Source organism: Felis catus, chromosome X (assembly GCF_018350175.1).
Source record: "Felis catus isolate Fca126 chromosome X, F.catus_Fca126_mat1.0, whole genome shotgun sequence".
Taxonomy (NCBI): Eukaryota; Metazoa; Chordata; class Mammalia; order Carnivora; family Felidae; genus Felis; species Felis catus.
In genome coordinates this window covers 8,053,597-8,068,426 of record NC_058386.1, presented here as the reverse complement: position 1 = coordinate 8,068,426, position 14,830 = coordinate 8,053,597, and the positions used below count along the sequence as shown (strand labels likewise).

Genomic DNA, 14,830 nt, shown 5'->3' with positions numbered 1-14,830 from the left:
AGCAGGGTGTTGCAAGTCGGTTTCTCCCGGAAGTATGCCGTGGGAAGGAGTTCGGTGCGCGCATGTCGAAAAGGGGTCAGTGGCTGGGAAGGGGAGGAGAAGGAAGCGGGATTGGGTAGAGGGAGAAGCTGGGCTGCAGTTCAGGCCACGTCAGCCTTGGCCATCCCCGTGGGTAGCTCCGGTGTGAAATGGCCCATCATAATGATCCCTCTTGGGGCCAGATGGCACGGATTTTCTACCGTTACTGTGGCCAACCATCCTGGGAGGGGGTTCTGGATAACACATCTCAATGGCAATCACACGAGGCAAGGGTACCCTCAGCATTAGGGGACACGCGTGCATACTGCTGGTGGCGGAAGCCAAGAGGGTACTGGGAACAGCGAGCCCGAGGAAGGGCTGGGATGTTTAAGCCTGGGGAGGCAAAGACACTAATGTTGATGTGGTTTATTTTGTTGCTTAGAGATGGATGCTTGATTCTCCTTTGAGGGCGATTGCCCCTCAGTTGTGGGGAAGAAAAATGACCACAGCAAACCTTTTGGTTATGCCAAAGGGAAGCTGTAACTCTAACCCATCTGCATAATTCTTTATTGGAGGCCAGAATCGTACCCTCCCAGGAGGGGAACCTGGGGCTGGTGATGAAGGATAAACTATTGTTACCTCTCTCTCTAGGTCCCAAGAGAGTTTGGGGATAGGGGAGACAATGGTCAAAACCCTGCCAGGGTGAGTGGGTAGTGGGAGGAGGGCTCTACTCTGCTGCCTGGTCGACACCGGGAGCTACACTATTTTGTGTCGTTTCACATTTGCATTTCTGCGTTACAGTCCTTTCCTTTTAGCCTCGTGTGGTCAGTACAATTTTGTCAAATTATATGAGAAGTTATATACTTCCGAAGTTACATTTATATCATGAAATTACATGGTGTCAGCAGTGCTCTGTGAAACCGAAGGGGGGGTGGGCAGCATCCCTACCGGGGACAAAGCTCTTGACGCAGCTGGGGAAGGCCCGGCAAGGCCGGGAGGCAGTAAGCGCCGAATTCCAGTAGTCACAGGGCACCAGGGTGAAGTGAAGGAATAGTCTAGTCTGTAGGAATCTCCATCCCAGAGACGCGGGCTGGATGGAGAACACGCTGTGGCGTGAGGTGGGGCTTTGCCACCATTTCAGGCACGTCCGTGGGAGGTGCCGCCACGAAGGAGGAGCGCTTGGCGCATCTGAACATCCGTCCTGGAGGGACTGCAGTGGTTTCTCTAAACGCCATCCTATCCGGCCACTGCTTACATATCCGGAGTCAGCCTTGGGTGTTGCGTGTGTTGTTGAATTGGGGCCACTTTGGAGAAACTCCGCTCCGGTGCAAGTTAAACGCAGGTTTCCTCACCTGCCTCTTCCTAGCTGTCTCTTTATCCTCCTCCCTTCAGCACTTTTCGGGTAAACGTTGCTTTGATCAGGAAGCATGGTGGGCAGTAGAAGCTTGGCTTTGGAGTCCCAAAAGCTCCTATTCCATATTGAGGACTTCTTACTGGTGCAGATGCTGGCTTACTGCACACAGTACTTGCCTGCCCGCACGCTGAGTCTCTACGGCGACTGCGTATAAAGTGGGCGCACTTGACTGCACTTACTCTGCTGCTCGGATCGTCATCGATTTGACCAGGAAGGAACCTCTTTAAGCTGCTTCCAGTGTCCTTTTGAAATGACTTTACGTTTGACACCTTCCTTGATTTCTGGCACTACGTGATGTCTCAGGCTCATCTTGCGTCTTCTCTGCCACCGAACGAGATCTGCAAGTGGCCATTTTCCCGAGAAACTCTAATACCTTGCAGTAGGGATTGGAATTAGAGGCCCAGATCTAGGGGCTTTGGCATTTATTTCTACTGATCATTTTAGTTAGCACTGCATGACTGTGTACACAGAGCGAGTGTCTTCGTGCATTCATCCAAAGAACATCAGTGATGCATCGGTAAATGATAAAAGCAAATTGTGCAGCACTGTAATAGTGTTTTGAAAAAAAAAATTAAAAGGAAATAGGCACATATCACAATGAGCCTACGAAAGATGTAGAAGGATATGTACAAACTGCTAACAAAATTGTGGGATTTGGGAAGAGTTAGAATATTACTTTTACTTATATAGCTTAGTGTTACATGATTTCCTACAATGATTATATGTTACCTTATTTTGTATTCTGAGATCTGTTGAAATAATTTAAATCGCACACACACACACACACACACACACACACACACACACGGAGGGGTGGATTTGGGCGTACATAAAAAGTACTTGGACTTCATTCCACTTTATTTTGTCTGCTGTAAGCTCTGTGTATTGCTGCAAATTATCGTTGGGGCTCTGTCAGGGGGAAACATGCAGGATGGAACTCATAACAGACCTTCATTCTTACATTGATGTCGGTCACATTAGCTTTGGAGAGGCTTATTTCAAATATGTGTAACTGTCTGGTAAAGTCACATAAGAAAGTGTTATTTCTACATGTTTCCATATCTCCCCGTTCAGTAAAAATCGATTTTTGTCAGATTCTTAAGTTGGTGTACGAGTCCTCTCCTCTTTACCCGTGTCTGGTCCAAGGACATCTCATTTTCACATTTCACCTCTGTGAAATGCCAGAAAGAGGGGTCAGTGGTGAATTCAGCGTCTCCGATTTGGTGATCCAACGTAGTAGCCACATGAGGTCACTCAACTAAAATGTTCTCTGCCACAAAACACTCTGTGTTTTGTCCTGTGATAACTTGCCAAGCCTTCTCAGTAGAACAGAGGAAAACAGGCCCAAGGCTGGTTGAGGAGAAGGTGGCCAATTTCTTTTAGAAAAGAGACTTTACGCCCGATGTAAGTATTGTATTGAGAAATTAAAGTTTGTAGGTGCTGTGAATTTTTATTAACAAGTTGTAAATGCTCTATTTATGAAGATGCTAACAAGCACTCAATTAGGGTCTAAAACACTACCCATTAAATCTCCAGTAATTTAAATGTAATGATTTAGGATTAAGGGGACGAGGACATTTTTTTAAAGCTCTTTTTAGCGAATCTTTTGGAAGAGGTATTTTGCCTGATATAGTTTGTCCTATTGTCGCGAGGGTTAAATGACAGAATATATAAAGGAGCTCGAGCGCCTATTTAGTAAATGATAGTCATTAACATACTTAAGTAAAAATTTCATAGTTTTCTGTTTCTAAAGAGGGAGCCGATGAATGGATGCAATGAAATACTTGCATAAATGAGGACAAGAGGAGAAATTGTGAAGATGCTGGTGAGAGTGAAAGACGTCTGGCAGAGAAAGACAAATACCAAAGGATTTCACTCATATGTGGAATTTAAGAAACAAAACAAGCAAAGGGGAGAGAGAGAGAGGCGGAGAGGGAGGGAGGGAGAGAGAAGCCAAGAAATGGACTCTTAACTATAGAGAACAAACTTCATGGTCACCAGAGGGGAGGGGGCCGGGGGATGGATGAACTAGGTGAGGGGGGTTAAGGAAAGCACCTTTGATGAGCACCAGGTGATGTATGGAAGTGTCGAATCACTGTGTCGTACACCCAAAACTAATATAATACTGTTTGTTGACTAACTGGAATTAAAAATGTTAAGAAGACCATTCCCCGTAATACATTGAATCATAGCTGATATTACAGAGAATATGTCAGTATTTAAGTGAGCCCTCAAATTTATCATAGAACTGCGTTGTATAATGAATTATTTATAACCATGGTTCATACTTTTACCAAAACAGAATAGATTTTCCTCGGGGACATTCAGAGCAAACATATCCTTCTCAATAGTAATCTTATTTCCTTCAATCCAATTAAACTAATTGTTGCCAATTCATAGGAAATTCGGTTTGAAGAAAACATAATTTGGGGATGTCATTCGTTGGAACTTCACAAAAGTAGAACACAGATTAAGAGAGAAACAGTTTCCAAACCAATGTCTGGGATTTTGTTTGGAATTATCCTCAAAACCCCAATTCTGGAGCTTAACCGGTAATATCAAATGACTTTCCATGTCAATTACTCCTTCTATCCCCTCCTTGTCCTTCTGTTCTGCCAAATAATCTTTCCCCCTAAGTATGGTATTATTCATTCAACAGAACCCCCATGAATGTGAAGCAGACTGAAAACTCACACAGTGTCAGAGGTGGAAACACCAGCTCATGTTTTGGATTGTGTTACGATGAGCTATGGACTACACATGGTACTCCATTCGTGTTGCGTCCTTTTGGAAGGTCTTATGTACCACCGACACATGAAGCCAATTGTGCCTTCCTGGAGTCGGAAATGTTACATGCTTCAAGAAGGAGTTCTTTGTGCTAATATTTGAAATGCAAACTCCTTTGTGTGCTATCCTACCCCACCCCACCCCATTACTGGTATGAAGCTATATATTTCAAAAATGTCTCGCTTATGAATACCAGGCAGAGAAAGCATGCACGTAAGCATTTAGAAAGGAAAGAAGCAGACTAAACTGGACGAAGAGAAGCATAAATGAATTTGGGAAATCCTGTTTGTTTTTCCAAAGGAGATTCCCTGGTTCTTTTGCCGCTCCGCTCCTCCTAATCCCTCTGGAGTCATTTTAGAGCCAAAACAAAAAAAGAAAGAAAGAAAGAAAGAAAGAAAGAAAGAAAGAAAGAAAGAAAGAAAGAAAGAAAGAAAGAAAGAAAGAAAGAAAGAAAGAAAGAAAGAAATAGAAAAAGGAAAAGAAACATGGGAGAAAGGTGACATTTCAGTTTTCATAATGTTGTAGTATTCCTTTCCTGTCCTTTCCTGTCTTTGTGTTTTTCTTTTCATGTTGAACAAATAGTTTCTGTTGTATTTTGCCTAATTTCCTTATGAGTTTGCATTTTCAGCACTTGGCCACTGTGAAAACTTTTTATAAAATAATTTAACCTATTACTGACGTTTGGATCTTGTCTGTCGCTATCACTAACGTCTGCCATTTCCTGTTGGGCGTGCCTTCCCTTCCCCTACTCCACGCAAGCAGATCCCTCCCACTTTCTTGCCTGTCCTGAAGACTATGGCACTTACGGGATTAGTTTCACTCTTATTACTGACTTTGGAACCTTTGGAACAATTTTGTTGCCCACCACTCATATTTCAGTCCTTAAGGAGATTCTGCAATAAGTAATACTTTTCATCTATAGCCTGTCTCTTTGCAAATGGATTCATTTTATTTTATTTTATTTTATTTTATTTTATTTTATTTTATTTTATTATTTTATTTTATTTATTATTTTATTTTATTTTATGCTTCATTTTAAATCCTATTATGAGCCAGGTCACAGGCAAATTAGCCAGGTTTGCCATATATGTAATTTCTGAGGAAGGGGAAACTGTTGGATTCCCAGTATAATTGTTCCCATGAATTTGTTAAGGGCTAAACTTACCTATTTTGTTTTGTGCATCTTCAATCATTTTCATCTAGCTGTATTTATTTTGTCTGTTGCTAAATTTATGCAAAGATCAAAACATCAGATGAAACAAAGAGGAAAATCAAAGAGTTTCCTTCCTCTCCCCACCTTCTCTTTTGCCACTTAGGCTTTGCCAGTTACTTTTTAAAAAATATTTATTTTGAGTGAGTGAGAGAGAGAGAGAGAGAGAGAGCATGCCTGCAAGCAGGGGGAGGGGCAGAGAGAGAGAATCCCAAGTAGCTTCCGTGCCATCAGCCCAGAGCTCGGCCTGGGGCTCCATCTCACAAACCGTAAGATCATGACCGGAGCCGAAATCAAGAGTCGGACAAGTAACTGACCGAGCCCCCCAGGTGCCCCGTATGCTTTGCCAGTTCTATTACTAAAGGGCAGGTCAAATCAAGGCAGGAATCATTAGCTGCCTTTCTAAAAAAAAAAAAAAAAAAAAAAAAAAAAAAGAGGGGGGTTGCCTAGTTCCTCTGAGAAGGGAGGGTGAGTCTCTCAAAGGGAGGACCCACTCTCCAGACCAGCATAAATGCATAAAATGTGAGAATTCGTTTTGCCTTAGGATTTTGGATCATTTCTTTTCCTGTTTGGTAGTAGAGTGAAAGAATCGCTTTTAACATCCATCTTCTCGTTGTCGTGGACTTGCATTTCTGTCCTTTTCAGTGTGTCACTCACTTCTCTTTAGCGCATTAACTAGAGGAGAAGCGTATCTGGAAAAGCTTTAGTTGGGATAGACCTTGTATCAAGCAGTGAAATGAAATTAGGGGATTATCGTGTTTATTCAAGTTATTACCAGCTCCTAATAACACACACACATACTCAGTTGAAGTAAGAGTTGACTGCCTGCCTGCCTGCCTGCCTGCCTGCAAACGGCAGAGGTTAAACAGAATGTTTAGGACCGGGGCGCCTGGGTGGCTCAGTCGGTTAAGCGTCCGACTTTGGCTCAGGTCACGATCTCACGGTCCGTGAGTTCGAGCCCCGCGTCGGGCTCTGGGCTGATGGCTCAGAGCCTGGAGCCTGCTTCCGATTCTGTGTCTCCCTCTCTCTCTCTGCCCCTCCCCCATTCATGCTCTGTCTCTCTCTGTCTCAAAAATAAATAAATGTAAAAAAAATTAAAAAAAAAAAATAAAAGCCTAGCCTTTAAAAAAAAATGTTTAGGACCTAAGTGCATATTAAGGTCACATTTTTTTTTCCTTCTGGATTATATGCTATTGTGCCTGATTTAGGATTATTTCCATTCCTAGTGACAGAAAGCCAATTCAAACTAGATAAAGAAAAAAACCCAGAGTATATTGCTTTATGTAACTAAGAGAAAAGAATTCGTTCTTCAGGCAGGGTAGGATCCAGGGACTCAAATGATGTCATTAGGAGATACATATGTGTGTCTTTCTTTTTGTCGATCTAATCTTTTCTTTTTTCATTTTCAGTGGTCTTGTAGGTTTTGATACTTTTCATTGTGATAAAATATATATCACATAAAATATGCCATTTTCACCATGTTAAGTGTACAATTCACTGGCATTCACCACATGAACCGTTTGTTTGCAAATCTTCTCCATCACCCTAAGTGGAATCTCTGTAACCAATCACAAAGCAGTAAGTCCCCATTCCCCTCTCCCCCAGCCCCTGGTAACCTCCAATCTACTTTCTGTCTTTATCAGTTTGCCTGTTCTACATAGTTCATGTCAGTGGAGTCATACAACATTTGTTCTTTTGTTTCTGGCTTATTTCACTTAGCATCATGTTTTCAAGGTTCATCCATGTCCTAGCAGGTATCAGTAATTTATTCATGGCTGAATAATATTCCATCATACGGATAATGTCCATCTTTTGGCTCTTGTGAATACTGCTGGGACAAACATTGGCATACAAATATCTGTTGGAGTCCCTGTTTTCAGTTCTCCTGGAATATAGCTGGGGTGGAATTTCTGTCTACTCTTGATTCCTCCTTCCTCTCTGTGGCTTTATCCTCAGGTAGACAAAGACAGTTTGTTCCTTACTCCTTAAGTTCCTCAAAGATGGGAGAGATTTTCTCTCCCATTGTCTTTATTAACCCCTGAAGAGAAATTCTGATTTTCCGTATTCTGTTATCTACCTTTGGATGGGTCACTCTACCTAGGGAAAAGCTCCTTCACGACTGTGTGATTAACACCCCACTGGGTGGGAGGGCAGGTCTCTACAGAAAAGGGAGGCTCAGCTTCTAGATACTTCTAGATGCCAGCAGGCAAAGGTAAGAGATGTCCACTGCAGTCTCATTCCTGATGTGGGCAGAAAACTCATCTTTGCTGTTTATCAGGGACCTTTGGACGAGTGAAATAATTTAAGAATGACATAGTTGGAGTTTTGACAAGGATGAGGGAAAACACACTGGTAATGCTGCTGATTGGAACACTAATGCTCTGACCTCTTGGGAGAACATCTTGATGATATCTAGCATGGCTGAAAACGTGCAGACATTTTGTCCCAGCAGCTCTGCCTCCGTAGAGTCCCAGGAAAACCTCTTCTACTCTAGCCTCGGGAAACACGGGCAAGACTGTTCTTTGTGGCATTGTTGGTAATTGTGAAAAATGGAAAGCCCCTGAAGGTTTCGTCACTGGCTAAAAGATAAATTGAAGTGTATTTCTAGAATGAAATGTGATGCCACCGTTAAAACTGATCTCGATCTATAGGTATCAGAGTAGATGGGCTCCAAAGTATAACACTGAATGAAAAAAAGATCAAGTTGTGGTATCTTAAGTGCTGAATTGATGGCATTTATTTACATATTAGAAAACATACATGACTATGTTCAGCAGTGGTTTAGGGTATATGTGTATACAATAAAAGTATAAAACCATATGCCAGATGGGTTCCCAACAAATTAAATAGTTCAGGCAAATGGGACAAGGGAAAAAAATCAAGGGGATTTCATTTTTTTCCATTCTGCTCCTTTTTTCCCATTTAAAAAAAGATTTATTTATTTAAGTGATCTCTACACCCAAAGTGGGGCTCGAACTCATGACCCCGAGATCAAGAGTCACATGCTCCACCGACTGAGCCAGCCAGGCACCCCTGTTTTTAAAGTTTTCAAAATTAGCTCACTTAAAATGACTAAATGTGAACAGTTGTTTAATTTCATCTGGTTGGTACTGTGTTGTTTTCTTCACGGGTCTATATTTTTTTCAAGCTTTTCCCAATTAAAAAAAAGCACATTGTTAGAGTTCAAATGGAAATCCAATTTTTTCTTTAATCTTAAAGTTTTGGGGTTTGTATGCAGATAGATGAGATAGATAGATGGATAGACAGCAGACACACAGACCTCGTATTGCAATTTTTCTTACCTGGTGTTTTTTCCAAGTAATCATAGGAAGAGGCTCTTTGCCAAAATCTCCCTGCCATTTTATGTCATTTATGTGTTAGAGTACATTTTGTCCTTAATCTTCCCTGTGCCCCAATATTCCCTGAACTAGCGAAATGCCCAGTGTGTTTCCCATTAACCTCAAAATCCCTACTAGAATTTTGTCTTAGAGCCCTGAAGCGCCTCCTATCATTTTAGCAAACAATCAGACTGCTCCCCAAACATTAAAAGCTGGCAAAAATAAACTACCCAAATCAGTATTCCTGAGAGAAGAAAGTCCTGGGAGGTGAAGACAGATTTCAGAAACCCTATTCATACCATGAGGGAAAACTCATAAAATAATTGTGCTCGAGGCAGTTGCTGACAGCCGTGTCTCTTTCGGTTTTGCGGAAACGGTAACAGAAAGATTTGCCACATCTTGCTTGATTCTGAAGTGGTTAAAATTTTATAATAGGAACCTTAATGGCAAGAAAAGGACTCGCAGAAAGAGCATTGCTCACTGAGCACTGACATCACCGTGCGGGAATGAGTATTGTCTTACACAATGGAATGCGCTCTGTTCCTCCTCGGAGAGGGAATTTGGCTTGGTATGCAAATTAAAATATTGTTTTGAAAAATCTGTTGCATCAAATGACAGAAAATGCTTTTTTCTAATCCAGTTCTTTGGTCCATTGCTGGCAAAGCAGCTGACAGCAGGCTCATGCAGCCAGTTCGTCTGGGCCACGCTCTTGAATTTTGTCATGGAGCCCAATCAAGGAATTGTCCTTTGGCAAAGACGCAAAAGAGCCCTACATTCTTGAGGTCTCTGTTTAAATAGTTTTATCGGGCATAAAAGAGAGGAAGGATAATTTACTTGAAATGCTTGCAAACCCTTGAAAGCATTCAGGACTTGAGTGTTATTTTGTTCTCCCTTTGTTGGAAAGTTGGCAGGTGAGACGGTGGGAAGCTGGCTCGTTTTGGTAGGTGGCCCTTCCTCTTCTCCTATCAGGCTTACTTGAAGGGGTCTGTCCCCAAATGGAGTCTTCCAGTCTCGAGTTCCGCAGCCTGGAAAGAATTTGAAACTATTCAGAAGTGTTATACATTTCACAGCTCTGCTCTGCAATGTCATTTGACTGGGGTTGAGCCTGGGTTCACAAGTGGGGATTCGGGGAGTGACCGATGCCATCGCTCACGCTCAGGGCTCCCGCATCACTCTGGGGCAGTGGGTCCCCAACAGTGGTCCCGAACGGCATCATCGGCATCACCTGGGAGCGTGTGAGAACCGTCAATTCTTGGAGTCCACCCTAGACCTCCTGGGGGTGGGACCCAGAAATCTGTGATTTAACCAGCCTTCCAGATGAATCGAATGCACGCTCAAGTTTGAGAACCACTGTTCCAGGGAAACCTGTCTACCTGGGTATAGAGAAGCCCAACCCCGAGTCCTCTTTACTCTTCCTCCTCCTGCTGTGGCTGAAATCCAGATACCAAATTTGTCAGCAAATAGTTTGTGGTGGAATAATTTTAAATTGATGGCCATCATGTGCAAGGGGCTTCTGGTGTTATTTGGAATTTGCAGGGACGTGTTTTTCCACAAGAAGGTAAATGTGGTTATCCATAGTTGTAAAGAGGGGAGCGGTAGTCCGGGATCAGTGCCCCTTAGAAAAGAGGCCCCAGAGACCTTCCTCTGTCCTTCTGCCGTGTGAGCTTGTAGCGTCCAAGTAGTGGTACCTGTTCGTATCCCTTTTTTCTTCAAGAGATAAACTTGAAATTAATATTGAAAATAGCTTTCCCTGAGATTATGTCTCCTCTAATGGCTTCTGTCGCTTAGTTGTGTTCCTTGGTACGGGACTCTTTCCAGAAACTAATTTGGCATCTTAGGTAACAGTCGTCAGGCACATAGCGACACTTGCGGTTTCTGAATACAAATGTATTACATACATGGGAGTGCCTAAATGCAAAGAATGGAAAGCTGCAACTAGACACTCAGCCTTCTTGCTTGCTTTGTTGCCTAGTTTTTAAAAATCTCCTTATGGAAATAATGCTATAATTATTGATGGAGGACGTTCAGGGAAAAACTGACATTTATTGAACAGCTAGGATAAGCCAAGGGCTTGCCATACACTCTCTCATTTAGGATTTCTTTTTTATTTTTTTTTTTAATTTTTTTTTCAACGTTTATTTATTTTTGGGACAGAGAGAGACAGAGCATGAACGGGGGAGGGGCAGAGAGAGAGGGAGACACAGAATCGGAAACAGGCTCCAGGCTCTGAGCCATCAGCCCAGAGCCCGACGCGGGGCTCGAACTCACGGACCGCGAGATCGTGACCTGGCTGAAGTCGGACGCTTAACCGACTGCGCCACCCAGGCGCCCCTCATTTAGGATTTCAAACAATTATGAGGATAGGTCATTTTGCCTAATTTACAGATAAACAAACTGAACCTTTAATGACTTATTGTAGCAGTTCATTGGCTGTTCGATAGTGATTTCTTTTTTTTAGTTTTTTTATATTAAAAATTTTTTTTTTAATCTTTATTTATTTTTGAGAGAAGACAGCGTGTGAGCAGGGGAGGAGCAGAGAGAGAGGGAGGCACAGAATCTGAAGCAGGCTCCAGGCTCTGAACTGTCAGCACAGAGCCCGACGCAGGGCTCGAACTCACGAACTGTGAGATCATGACCTGAGCCGAAGTCGGACACTCAACCGATTGAGCCACCCAGGCGCCCCAATAGTGATTTCTTTTTTATCTTTTTTTAAAAAATGTTTATTTTTGAGAGAGATAGAGAACGGGGAAGAGGCAGAGAGAGAGAGGGAGATACAGAATCTGAAGCAGGGTCCAGGCTCTGTGCTGACAGCAGAGAGCCTGATGCGGGGCTCAGACTCATGAACCTTGAGATCATGACCTGAGCCGAAGTCAGATGTTAACTGAGGCACCACCCAGGCACTCCAGTCTTTTTTTCTCTTTCATTAAGAGCAGAACCCAGAATTATCGTGGGTATCAGGTAAAGTTATATGCTCAGGGAAGGAGGACTCAGTCTCGTGATATGAAATGTGACTGGACTTAAGTCGAACCTGATTATTCTACCTCTTTTCCAGTAACTGATTTGAGGGGTGGTCATGTGACATGGTTCTGGCCAATTAAATGAAAGGGGAAATTTGTGGGGAATGCTGTGAAAACCTATCCTCCCTGATAAAGTAGAGACCTGTACAAATAAAAGACCTCATTCCTTCTTACATTGGACTGCCATCTTGTAAGGGTGTGGTGCTTTGTTGGAGCAGAAGCAGCCATCTTGCAACCATGAGGAAAATGCCAAAGGAGAGCTGTAGGGGTTGTCCTGCCGGCCACTGTTCTGCTCCTGGATTTCTAGTTGTGTGCGTTAACAAATCTCTATCGTTTAAGCGACTTTTTGCTAGATATCCTGTTACTTGCTATGAAAAGTATACATTCCGAGAACACACAGGTTTATCAGGTACCACAACAGGGACTTACCCCCAAGTCTGACTGGTGACAAGCAGCATCCTGGTTTGTTCTCTCTCTTTCTTAACCACCTGCCACTTGCCTTCCTTCCTTTTCTTTTATCAAAAGTCCACTTCGTCTACCATCAGCCTACAGAAATTGAAGTCCTAGAAAATGGCCAACAAAAATGAGAAGGTATTTGTAAACATTCTATTAAGTATAATATATTCTAGGCCAGATTGTGACAAGGAATGCTTCGTCAGTATTTTTTAGGTAACCTGGTATAGTTTAGGTATGCAGGCAATAAACACATTCTACTTGAAGAAATCCAGATATTACACAAAGCCAACATTGTCCATGATTTACTCAATCCTACTTTCCTTTCTAGAAGTAATCATCCATTGCCTCTCAGTAAGATACCTCCCTAGATTATCTTCTGTGCATTCATATATTTATATGCTCAGCTCCAGATGAATTTTAGAAAACGGCGTTCTGCTGCACGTACTGTTCCGTGACTCTTGTAACCTTCCCAGTATATCTTGTAGGTTTTTCCACATCAGTTAATTAGTTGTATTTTATTCTTATCATATGCAGCACAGTGTTCCCTAGAAAGAGCATGGTGAGGTTTTATTCGCTTATCCCTTTGGCTAAAATTGTACCTGGCACATAATAGGTATTTGATAAACATTCGTTAAACAAATTTGTCTTTGAAATTCCTTAGAGTGTTCGTAATTTTTCCTTGTTTCAAACAACGTTTCTATTTCAATTTTAGAGTCAGTTTGTCAATTTGCCCAAAATCAATCCTATTGGGACTTTGATTAGAATTTTATTGGCAAGGATTGACATTTTTATAATATTGAGCTTTTTTTCCATGCATTTTTTTTTGTATAAGTATTTCTGCAGGACAGATACCTCAGAGAGAAATCGATGATTCAAATGGGATATGAATTTTTAAGATTTAACAGTTCCTGCCAAAATTCCTTTCAATAAAGCTTCTACGATTTTCTGTACAGCAGTAGCATAGGACGGTGGCAATAATGGTGATGGTGGTGGTTCTGGTGGTGACAGCGATGGGGTGCAGTGATGACAGTGGTGGTGGTGGTCACGCTATATTGCAAAGAAGCCCAGGGCTTCTCTGTCCGAGTTCAGTTCAGCTCTGATTATCCTCAGATCCATGATCACCTCTCAGTTTTATGGCTTCTCACTTCGAGTGTGGAGAGAAATACTGACTCTTCAGCTCAACTCCATGTTAGGAAAATCAGGCTTGCCTGAGAGTATACATTTTGTAATCACCGCCAAAAGATTGGGCCGGTCCTAGGTGAATGCTTGTGTTGCGAGGTTGGGTAGCGTTGAATTTCTTTTTTAGGAGCAGGAACTCCCACAGTCTTGAACAGCTGTCATAAAATGTCTCAGCTAAACTCCTCAATGCCCCTGCTTCCTGATAAATACCCAGCCTGCCGTGCGTGTGTCCTGTACGTGCTGTTCACGTGGGTCCCTGAAGCTTGCAGGGAGTATGTCGCTGGCTTCCTCCATTTAGACTTCATTTTCACATTTTCAGCTGGTTATGCCAAACCTAAAACTCCTAAGCTTCATCTCACCGTGACTGGCTCATCCCCTTAAACTTGTAACACTATGGGCAGATTATGGACTGCCCTTGCTGCCATGTTGTGTGTTGCATGGACGTTTTAGTTGTTTGTGTTTCTTTGGCAAAGTATTTGTGTGCCCAAGGAGTAATGCCAGCGATCCGATTGGCGATGCATCAGATCAATTGCAGTAACTCGTGAATATCATATCACATTGAGTATTGGTATTTCTTCTTTTACATATAAAGTTTCATTCTGAATGAGAAAACACATGCTTAAATAAAATGGTTGGAGAGATTATGAATATTCCGAATTCTTTAGATTCAGTGATTCAAGTGTGTTTTTCTAAAGAAGGTCTGGAACTCTTGCAGAGAGATAATATTTTAACTTAAATTATTTTATTTTATTTTATTTTATTTCATTTATTTTATTTTATTTTTGAGAGAGACAGTGCATGAGCAGGGGAGGGGCAGAGAGTAGAGGGAGACCCAGAATCCGAAGCAGGCTCCAGGCTCTGAGCTGTCAGCACAGAGCCCGATGCGGGGCTCGAACCCACGAACCATGACCCAAGTGGAAGTCAGACGCTTAACCGACTGAGCCACCCAGGCACCCCATTAACTTAAATTTAAAAAAAAAATATTTAAGGGGCTCCTGGGTGGCTCAGCTAGTTAAGCATCTGACTCTTGACCTCAGCTCAGGTCATGATCTCACAGTTTAAGTTCGAGCCCTGGCCCCCCATTGGGCTCTGCGCTGATGGTGCACAGCCTGCTTGAGATTCTGTCTCTCCCTCTCTCTCTGCCCCTCCCCGCTTGTGTGCATGCTCTCTCTCGCTCTCTCAAAATAAATTTAAAAATATTTAAAGAAAAGAAGATTTAAGACTCAAAATCTGTCCCCATGGAAGGCCAAATATACTATCATAATTTTACTATCTCTTGTAATGCTGTTGCCCAAAGGTCACTTTGGGGCAAAAATCTGTTTTCTTCTGTATCTGTCTGAGGAGCAACATTGTACCCAGCAGTCACTGGGAAAGAGGCTGTTTTCCCCCACCTGACTATGGAAGGAGGCTC

General features: G+C 42.5%; 1 protein-coding gene across 3 annotated transcripts in view; it reads left to right on the top strand.

The window, feature by feature from the left end:
- The window catches only part of MID1 (midline 1), a 587,700-nt gene that overhangs the window by 32,499 nt on the left and 540,371 nt on the right, over positions 1-14,830 (top strand). The gene's annotated exons all lie outside the window — the stretch shown is intronic.